Source organism: Lissotriton helveticus, chromosome 5_1 (genome assembly GCF_964261635.1).
Source record: "Lissotriton helveticus chromosome 5_1, aLisHel1.1, whole genome shotgun sequence".
Classification (NCBI taxonomy): Eukaryota; Metazoa; Chordata; class Amphibia; order Caudata; family Salamandridae; genus Lissotriton; species Lissotriton helveticus.
Genome location: NC_136065.1, coordinates 2120338562 through 2120349004, shown reverse-complemented (window position 1 = coordinate 2120349004; position 10443 = coordinate 2120338562). Strand labels below are relative to the sequence as shown.

Genomic DNA, 10443 nt, shown 5'->3' with positions numbered 1-10443 from the left:
TGCGTCTGTGGAGTTAAATCAGGAGTTTTTGCATTATCATCTAATAATTGGGGACACTCGTTTCGCCAGTGTCCAATTTCGCCGCACTGATGGCAGGGAAATTTCTTCATAGCCTCTTCCCTGCTAAATTTGGGCCGGGGCTTTCCTCCACCCCCTCCCCCAGGATTTTGGTTCTCAGCATTTTTAACCATGTTACTCAATTGTTTTTCCTGCTGTTCTGCGAGCTTCACCTGAGCCCACATCACCTTTTCCTTAAGGGCCTTTTTCTTTTCTGCCATCTCGTCCTCACAGTACTTAGCGTACCGCAGGACCTCATCCATTTTCTTAGTATGCCAACAGATTTTATTATCTTTTATCCACTGACAAATTTCAGGTCTTAAACCATTTACAAACCTGTAAATAAAGTGCGTCATGTCCTTCAAATCGATGTTATCAATACCACTGTATGTTTTAAATACCTGCAATAACCTCTCATAGAAGGAGTGCACTGTCTCGTCCCTTTCCTGTGTTGTTCTATCTATTTTTGTCCAATCAGTTTCCTTTGCGGGCACCTTTTCTTTCAAATGCTGAATTACCTGCTCATATTTTCGCATGACATCCTTTGATGGCTCCCCTGTTTCCTTATTTCTTGGGTACTCCTCACTGGGCCAGTCTATGGCTATTTTACACTGGGTCCACAAATCTACCGGAACCACAATGTCGAAAAACCCATCCAGGTCTTTCCACAGACATTTCTGTACCTTCACGAACCTCTCCACCTGCCTGTACCAGTCAACTGGTTTCTCTCGTAATTTTGGAAAATCGTTCGTGAAGGACACAATATCCTGCCTAGACCAGGGGACATGTACATATTTCCCTCCTGGAACTTCGCGCATGGGGCATAACTGCTCAGGTTTTTCCACCTCCCTTAAAGCAAATTCAGGAGTCACTTGTCGGGAGCGAACCTCTTCCCTCTTTTTCGCCCACCTGCTTCTCCATCTTTCCACATCTCCCCATTTCTGCAGTACCCCCATTAATTCTTTAATCTGCAGCTTTTTCCCCGCCACATTCAGGTGCTCTATATCTTTGTCTGAGAAGTCTGCTCTGTACGGTTTCTGTAAGGGCTTGGATTTTGAGATATCTACCCCCATACTAACTGCTGTTTCGCTCAGTTTTTCGTGGAGCACTCTGGTGTTCCTTGTAAAGCTTTTACATATGAACGACAATTCTTCTTCAGAGTAAGTGTTCAATCGATCCAACCCCACATTTCCTGCCATTAATTCTTCTATTTCTACCCTCAGTTTGTAGAGGTCTAAAGGTTTCGTTTGCGGAGTCTGTTTCTCTAATTCACGACTCCAACTCTCAATTTCATCCGGAGTTACCAGAGAAACATTCCTAGTACCTGTTGCTGACTCTAATTTTATTTCTTTTGTATTAAAAGGGTTATGCCTCTGCTGCATTCCCTTTCCGGTCTGTTTGTTTGGCAAGTCCAAGGACGCAACTTCAGACTCGCACTCACTGGACTGATCATCTATGATTATCGGTTCCTGTCTCGGGGGTGCCATGACTGGGGTCATAACTGGAGTAATCGAATTTCCCTGACCATTTCCGTATAACGGGACCACCGGTCCAATAGTTACTGGAATAGTCAATGCCTCAGGACTGGTATTTAACTGGGAGATTTTCCGAATTATTTCTGTCCTTTGTCTAGCTAGAGCCTCTTGCTCCTTTTCCACTAGTATCCTTCTTAAAGTTGTGTCATGTAATATCTGTGGGGTCAATGGAGGAGTAAAACTCGGGGCAGTAGGATGCGTTTCACTTGGTCCTCCACCATAATTTGGTTTCGGGAATAAAGTCCCAGTATTAAAGGACCTGCGTTCTTCCTCATATGGAGGCTGAACAAAAGGCAATCCTGAATTCAATGGTTTCTCTTCTTTTTCATACAGGGGTCTGGGAAGGAACATTTTTGTACGTGAGTATTTTTCTTCCTGACTTACGGGCACTTTGGGATATATATCCCTTGTTTCCGTCGGTTCTGGTTTCTCAAAATAGGGTAACCCTTGACCACCCCCTCCCAGTCCTAGGGACCTGTCTTCTTCCTTGAGGAGGTGGCGTCGGGGAGCATCTCCTACACTGGAAGGTCGGGTTCCCTCATTATAAGGTGGCGGACTTCTGGTACAGATGTCATCTATCAATTCATCATCTGATTCCCCCGGACCCCCCCAATGTTTACACTTTTCGGTGCTTTTCTCACCTGCTCCAACGCTATGACATGCCGGCATCATGGGAAACAGACCCTCAACAATCATGCTCTGCCTCCACTGTTTCATCCTTTTATCCCTGGACTCCTGTTTCGGCCTGGGGTACCACTTGGTCAAACCCTTGTCCATTCGGGGTCTTTCTCTTTCAAAAGCCTCAATCTCCCATTCCTCTAATGCCTCATACTGCGTTAGTCTTGGCCTGGGATGCAGTTCATTCATTCGGGTTCTTAAATTAAATAAGATCCTACCATTGAAAGTACCATCTAACGGAAACGCCAATACTCCGTCATCTTTTGTGTACTTCACCCAATTCTCCAACCACACACAGGTATTGTACCCTCGGTCAAACATCATAAATGAGGCAGGAGTATTAGGTGGTGGGACAAGAACACCTTCTCTAGATTTAATCGGTTTGTCCGTTTTGAAATAATTTTTCACCTTACTTACAAGGGACATTTTTCTCTTGGTTCCGTACATAATATCGTATCTATTAGTCTTCCACTGATCCCTTTCAAACCCTAGGTGCCTTGGATCAGGTCGAGTTCCTGTAGTCTGCGAGTGCCACATACGACTTCTACGCTAAACTTTGTTTACAAACTACCTCCACTCAGAACGTGCTTCAGAAATTCGTGCAACCAATGGGTGCGCGACACTAAATAAGCTCCGCCAATGGGTGCGCGGCCCCTTCGTGAGACAGTTCCCACGCTCCGGCGCTCACCCCTCCTTTACAATTCCAGCTCCGCTACCCGCCCGCTGCTTCTACCAATCCCAGCGCGGCACAGAGTGACGTCAGAGGCGCTTCGCGACTGACTCCCTCCCTTCACAAGGTAACGGAAACTTTCTTTCTTTTAAAGTGCTCAGTGCTTGGTTATTTTACAACAAATACACATTCGCCACAGTGCTCAAGTGTCTAGACAGAGAAAGAATTGTTTTACTGCAAGTAAACTACTTCCATTTACTTTTCACTCGCTGCGGGCAGATCCCTTCCGCCTACCCTTCACTCTAGCATCGGTGAACCTGTTATTCCCCTAAACTCATCCACTTCTTTCCGGGATATATTCCGAGTTTAGGGTTTCTCAGCGGACCCCTCTGCTTTCACGCTAGCTCCGAGGAACCTGCTACTCTTCCGATGTGACCCTTACTAGGTTACGCCACTATGGGAATTTTGCCAATGAACCCCGTTACTGTCATTTATTCACACATGTATTCAGAAAACCCTAGTTAGTGCTTCCCGGTTATCCTAACCTGCACCTAACTTTCCTCGAGCCTGTGACCTCAGGACAATGGATTCTATTCACCACTTGCCCTTTCAATTCCCCGGGGAGTTCGGACAACATGAAACGATACGGTTTACAAATGCATGGATTAGTACATATAACAATATAAGAACAAGAATAATAACAATGCAAAAATTCATGAGTTTCAGCAGCGTATTCACAAGAGAATGATCAGGTCTCTTAGAACAGCCGCTCTTCTAGCAGCATCAATATACTAGCAGCTTCCGACTCAACTAGTCCAACTAATCCCTGCCTTACTCTCAACTAGTCCCTAACCATCCTCTAGCTACCAGAAAACTGATAGAGCGCGCGAGGCCACCCGACCAATAGTTTTCGCCGTTTCCGGCTTCAGGGCCCATATACTTTCAAATCACCATATACATCGATCAGGTGACTTCACGAGCTCTACCAAGTTGTGTGTGTGTGTTCCCTACTATTATTTTCAGTGCACCCGACTTACCATCCACCGATGCGGGTACCTAATGACCACAATGAATCAGGGAGCTAGCTGTAAAAGAAAGGCAACAAACTACAAACCCAACCAACAACATTCAAAATACTGTTTAAATGACCACGGACAACTGGAAGTTTTAAAAATGTTTATCTAAAGTTCATTATTTTCTTGCATGAGGTACAGTAAAATAAGGCAATCAATAACCAAGATAACGTAAATTATATAGGCATAAAGAAATAATGACAGAGTAATCATTAAAGTACTGATAAAATGTAATGAGAAAATTACTATGCAATTCAGTATTATCTAACATGGGCAGACTAAGTGTGGGTAACTATAGGAGGGCCTACAATGAGTAACACGCTTCACTTAAAGTAAAGGGGCCTTTGAACAGTCTAGGCAATGAAGTTCTAGACCATATCAGAAAATGACAAACTGCAATGCAAAATATAATTTCTAACAAGTGAGAAGACATAGGAACAAACTTATGAAAATATGTAATTGACTTTCAATAGTTGCGGAAAGGCATGGAAAATATAACATATGCAATGATGAACTTTATTAAAGCAAAAGTTAGAAATTCAGAAGGTGCAAGAATTTAAGAGTTTTCAGAGCAATATTTACCTAGAAAGGTGTGGAAACCAAAGCCTGGCCACGGGTCAGTTAAGGACAGGAAACCCTCAAGGAAGGATACCCCTCAAAGGACGGCAGGTGCAGAATGGACACCCAGGACAGAACAGGATACCCTTGGAATAGGAATCAGGACAGGACCCTCAGGACAGGACCTCTTCAGGACAGGACCTCTTCAGGACAGGACCGGAACCCACAGTTCGGAAGCAACGCCTGCGCTCCACCCGCTCTGCAGCTATCGATCAAGACCCCGATTGGGTCAGCGAACTCCCAGCTAAGTGCTTCGCCAGCACTTTAAGGTTCAGTAGAACCTCAGTCTATGGTCAAATTCGGACAGAGTGCTTCGCAGCGCTCTGTATCTTCAGTCACCTATTGAGTGCGTTGGGTCAGTGACAGGTCAGCTAAACCAGACAAGTCGGACGGTTCACTAGGTGAACCCAGGGTAAATATACAGTTTGGGGACAGTGTACCACCCCCCAATGTTGCAAAGTGTCAGAATCCCTCAATTTCGATTGGTCCTAAGGTAAGATTTGGGTAACACACCAATCACGACATAGAGTTTCAAGCCTACATTTGCATAATAGGGTACCGCCTAACTAGATTGGGGTTCTCATGAGAACTGGTGCAGAAATACAATGGCAACTTTAACAATGTTGCGCCGTGAGAACATATGATTGGTTCAGCCGAGTTTTCAGGTCGTTTCTCAGGAGCATCTTGCTCATCACTGCCAACTGGCTGTGTTCCATCAGTCAAGGTCTGCTATGCCTCGGCAAGTCGCGCAGGCGCAGAAGGACCTCCAAAATGGTTCTCGGTACAGACAAACCCCATTCCCCGCGGTACATAAAAAGTAAGCGAAAAACAAATTAATACATAGTAATGTCATTATGAAAACACATCACAGGATTTGTACTTTTAACTCATCATCAAGAAATAAAACTATTGCGTTTAAATGTTAGCCACATTGATACAGTCACAAGAGCAGTGGCACGAGTATTACCACATGATAAGCACAGCTATGAATTACGCATGCGCATAACTTTCCCTCCACTTCTGCAGACGCGTCAGGACACGTGAGTGTGGCTGACGCATGCGCAGTAACTAAATACAAGCGGCGGCCATTTTATAAACACGGATTAAAATAGTTAGGAATACACATAGGCAAGCGTCATAAACTTTACTCAAACTTAATATAAATGTTAGTAAAAACGTACATTGATTACCCTGTTATACATAAACGAGGTTCTTGACTTCGGCAAGCCGCAAAATATGCGAAGCTTTGCTTCATCAATATGTGTTCACAGGGTTGGGGATCTGTTGCAAATGTTATGGTTTTGTTCAGAATAAGACACTGGCAAAGAAAGAGGAAAGACTATGGGAGGTGGGGAGTGGTGGGGGAGGGAGCGGGGGGCCTTATAGACCTTCCCAGGGCCTTATTGGTGAATGAAGTGATGCTGTCATGGGAAACAAAGTTGTTGTTGTGTTTTACCATAGTATGATTGGCTGCTGTGTTTTTACAGTAAAGTTTTTATTTATTTATTTATTTAATGTGATTTTATATAGCGCGAACATTACCTGAAGGTGTCAGAGTGCTTTACAACAGAACCAGTTGCGTTATATAAGGACTTTGGATGACATGAGTTACATAAGAGATACAAACAGAAAAAATTGCAAATGTACAAGTTGTAAAGTCACTCAAGGAAGAGATATAAACAGAGAAAAATCGCAAATGTACAAGTTGCAAAGTCACTCAAGGAAGAGGTATAAACTCTAAAAACACATAGGAATGGTAGTAAGTACAAAGGTCTACTACATATACTAGTGGTTAGATTTCTATATATACAAATAGTAAATTCACTATTACATAGGAACATAAAACATATTACACCGTTTCATGCCAAAAGATAGGTGGGGTAAAGAGCTGGGTAGAGGGGGAAGTAAAAGGGTCGGAATGAGGAGTGGAGGAGGAGGAACAGGTAAGGGTGAAAAAAGAAACTTAAAGGGAAACCAAAAGTCAGGGTTAATGTCAGCAAAACCGGTTGGGGACCCGCAAACAAAAAGGCCAAAGTCGGGTTCAGATTTTGCAATAAAATAATTTTGGACAAGGTAAGGGTTAGAGAGGGGTGTCAGGGGCACAAGGCATAGTCCAGGGTAAGAGAGGCACAATCCTCTCCTCCATGTCTTAAATAGAAGTGATTTTTTTTTACACTGTAACTACAAAAAATATTCTTTTGACCAGTGTTGAACCTCCCATGATTAATACAGAACCTCTGGCAAGAATCATGTTCATACTGCCTGCTATAATCTGAGTCTGTGTCTCGCTTTATGTTGACTTTCACGTCTAAGGCACTGTGCAGAAGACCTCGAAGATATGAAAAGTAGCAACAATATAGGTTTTCCGTCTTACTCTTCACTCTCCTAACCTGCATGTTGTCTTTACTTTCTGAATAGACCAATCACAGCCCTCTAAAGGAGGCGGGTGATTCCCACTCCAAGATGGCGCCTGCCTGCGCACCATCCAAAGGAGGAGGGGCGAAGTACCAGTCTTTCCTTTATGTTTAGCGCTGCCGTTTTGTCCCTTTTCCATATCGACGTTGTACATCCCTTGACTGACAGGTCTGGACCGGAAGAAGAAAAAAACAAGGGAAAGAACGAAGGGCTCCGTGTCTGAGCCGAAGCGAGCGGCGGCAGCAGCAGCACAATCCGACGCCATCCTCGGCCTGCGCAGCGCCCCTGGGCCCCGGGACCGAGCAGCAGGACGCCGAGGGCGCGCCGCCGCAACGCAGGTGGGTCTGGCCCTCCGCAGCCGAGCCGGGCTTTGTCTGCGGGGGAGAGGGCGCAGAGGCCCGGGGGTGTCTACGGTACCTGAGCCCGGGGAGGGGCCTAGGCCTGGAGGTGGGGGTTCGCGGTTACTGACATCGGGGAGGGGCTACAGGGCTGGACCTCGGGGCGGGGGGACCCACGGTACCGGGAGGGGCGGGGGCGGCTGCGGTACCTCACCGGGGGGGGGGGCTAGGGGGCCTGACCCGGGGGTGGCCCTGCGTTAACGCCGCCCGGGGAGGGCTCTGCCCGGAGCCGCGGGGGAGGATGCACGGCAGCATCGGCCCCTGGGAGGCCGGGGCTGCAGGGGAGGCCCTGATGGCGGAGGGAGATGCACCTGGCTGGGGGAGGGGGGCCTCTCGGGCAGTGGGGGCCCCAGAGCCGCATCTGGGACTCGATGGGACCCTTGTGGGGGAGGGAGGGGTGTCCCCCGTCCCCGGGAGGGGCTCCGCAGAGTGCACCATGACTGGTGGGGAAGACTGCAGGGCCCTCCCCGGGTGCAGGCCCTGCGGTGGGCCTGGCAGCGGAGATGCTGCGGGGAGGGGGGTCTAGGACGGAGGGCACCCCTGGCTGGCCCTAGGCTTGCACACTCTGGGAGGGGGCATCTGACAGAAGGTGGCGGCGAGCACGACCGGACAGCTTGTGCCCCTCCCCCGGCCTGCCTGGTGTGGTGTGTCGGTGGGGTCACCCTCATTGGATGAGATCTGCCTGTCTCAGGACCCAGATCTCTCTCTGCACCTGGACCAGATCTCTCTCTCTGCACCTGGACCAGATCTCTCTCTCTCTCTCTCTCTCTCTCTCTGCACCTGGACCAGATCTCTCTCTCTGCACCTGGACCAGCACCCTCCCTCTCTGCACCAGCTCTCTCTGCACCCTGGACCAGCTCTCTCCCTCCGGACAATAATCCGTGTATTCCAGATCACCGCGGGGGGGAGGGGGGGATAGGGTACTAGTGCCACGGCTGCGTGGGTCCCCCCCTGATCCATGACTCTTTAAAGGGTGCTGTCGGATCCCGGGGCTTGATAACCACTTCACTAGAGAGGGACTCGGCACTCGGTGGGCTTTAAATGTCCTGGTCACCCCTTTAAATGTTCTGATCACCCCCGGGCTCCGCTACCAATCGCTCATTGTTTTGTTTTTTCCTGACGATGTCTCTCTTGTCCCCATGTCGACCCTAAATCACTTTCATTTTCATTTGTCTTTATTTCGAATAAAATTCATAAAAGATGACATACATTACATAAGATTTTAAAAAAACTACTTCAGCATGCCCACAAATTGTGTATATATATATATATATATAAAAAAAGTTTAACAGTAGTCATTATACAATCATTTCCTAACAATTAATTTAAAAGGGTTTTCAATTTCATTGGATGTTCATGTATATAACGGTTTTTGCAAAGCCGCTGAATATTATAGTGAGTGCATAGGTGTGTGTTCCAGGCTCTACCGTGCCAGAGGTAGTCTGGTGCCCTGTACGGCTTTCAGTCTTTTTATCCATGATTTACACTTGTACGTGTTATGTTGTGTGCGGACAAACTGATGGGGTGTGCATGGATTCTGGGTATTTACATCAGTGTCCTTAGATCACCCTCCCCGTCTGGCTTTGTTGCCGTTATTCCCTCAGTACAGTCCTGGCTTCATAGGAAACTCCTTCTCTGGGAGCCTTGCTAGTGATACTGTGATGCCCAGGTGTGTCAGTCCCTATTCCCCCTTACTCCGGAGTCATGGGGTTTGTTGAAGTAACGTGTGTTTTCAACCGTGCATTATTTTGTACGTTTTTATTGGTTCTAAGCTCATCGCCTCTCCCCAGTCATGTTCCTCTATGCAGGCCTCAGAACAGTTTGTAAACACATACTCTGCCGGGTTACTTTCTCTCCAGGCTTATTGGGATCAGTCGGTCACTGTGGTACTTCATGGTGGCACAGACAGTGCATATTTGGCTGCACTCAGGCGTTCACTATTTTTTGTAGTATAAACACATAACAGGTGAACGCAGGACTGGGTTATACATTCCCACCAGGTGTTACAAAAGACCCAATGCTCACCAATATTTAATCTGCGATAGACCTACACATTACATTTTAATTATCTGCAGGTATGGTCATCCCTTGTTGGAACTGCAAGCCACAGACTATCCCAACGTTCGATCTTCACATTATATTTTATTTGCAGGCAGTTATCCAGTGTTGGAACGGCAGGCCACAGACTATTTAAACGTTTGGAGTTTATGACCAAATGCAATATGTGTGATCCGGCATAGATTGTGAAGTAACGCATGACTGGTTTTGCAAACTCTACGTCTGTTTATAGACATTCAGAATCTTTGTTCACACATTTATTACCGGTATGCTGCGCTTTGAGGTGCCGGGGCTCTTTGCCTATAACTCCTAGCCTTGAAAAAGTCTGTTGGGAGGGGGGGGTTTGGTTTTTCTTCTTGTTCTGGTCGGTTGACTTTATTGCATGGCACCTTAACCACATCATCGGCACTGCATTTATGTATCGGCATATTTTTCCTGCTTACTTAATGACCTTTAGAGAAGACGTGCCTGTCTGTCTCGTTCGCCATATATGTCTGCTGCCTGCCTACTGTTTTGTGCTGTCTATTTTCGCTCTCAAAACCAATAAAACAAATTTGAAATTGAAGTCTGTTGGACGAAACGCGTGTAGGCTGCCAGTGTGTATTTTATGAATCTTTGAGAAGAAAAGAATAAGCGAATGGAATACTTTACCGGGCTCCCTGTGATTACTGCGTTGGTTACTGCCTATGTTACAATATGGACTAATTCTGTGTGCCTCGGCATATGTGCATGTCTCCGGTCCCTATTCCCCTTGCTCTGGAGTCGTGGGGTTTGTAGAAGTAAAGTGCTCTTTCAACCATGCATTATTTTGTACAGTTTTAGTGGTTCTAAGCTCATCACCTCTCTCCAGTCATGTTACTCTTTGCAGGTCTCAAAACTGTTTGTAAACGCATACTCTTCCTCCGGTTTATAGCATGTACCTCTGTTAAAGGCTCCTTTTT

At 46.5% G+C, this 10443-nt stretch overlaps 1 protein-coding gene across 6 annotated transcripts in view; it reads left to right on the top strand.

Annotated features, from left to right (window-relative positions):
• Positions 1–7183: 7183 nt before the first annotated feature.
• Positions 7184–10443, top strand: part of PRRC2B (proline rich coiled-coil 2B) — a 549871-nt gene continuing 546611 nt past the window's right edge. For all 6 annotated transcript variants that reach the window (XM_078646193.1, XM_078646192.1, XM_078646191.1 and 3 more), the window contains exon 1: positions 7184–7384. The gene's annotated coding sequence lies outside the window, so the exon portion shown is untranslated. The remainder of the gene's footprint in view (positions 7385–10443) is intronic.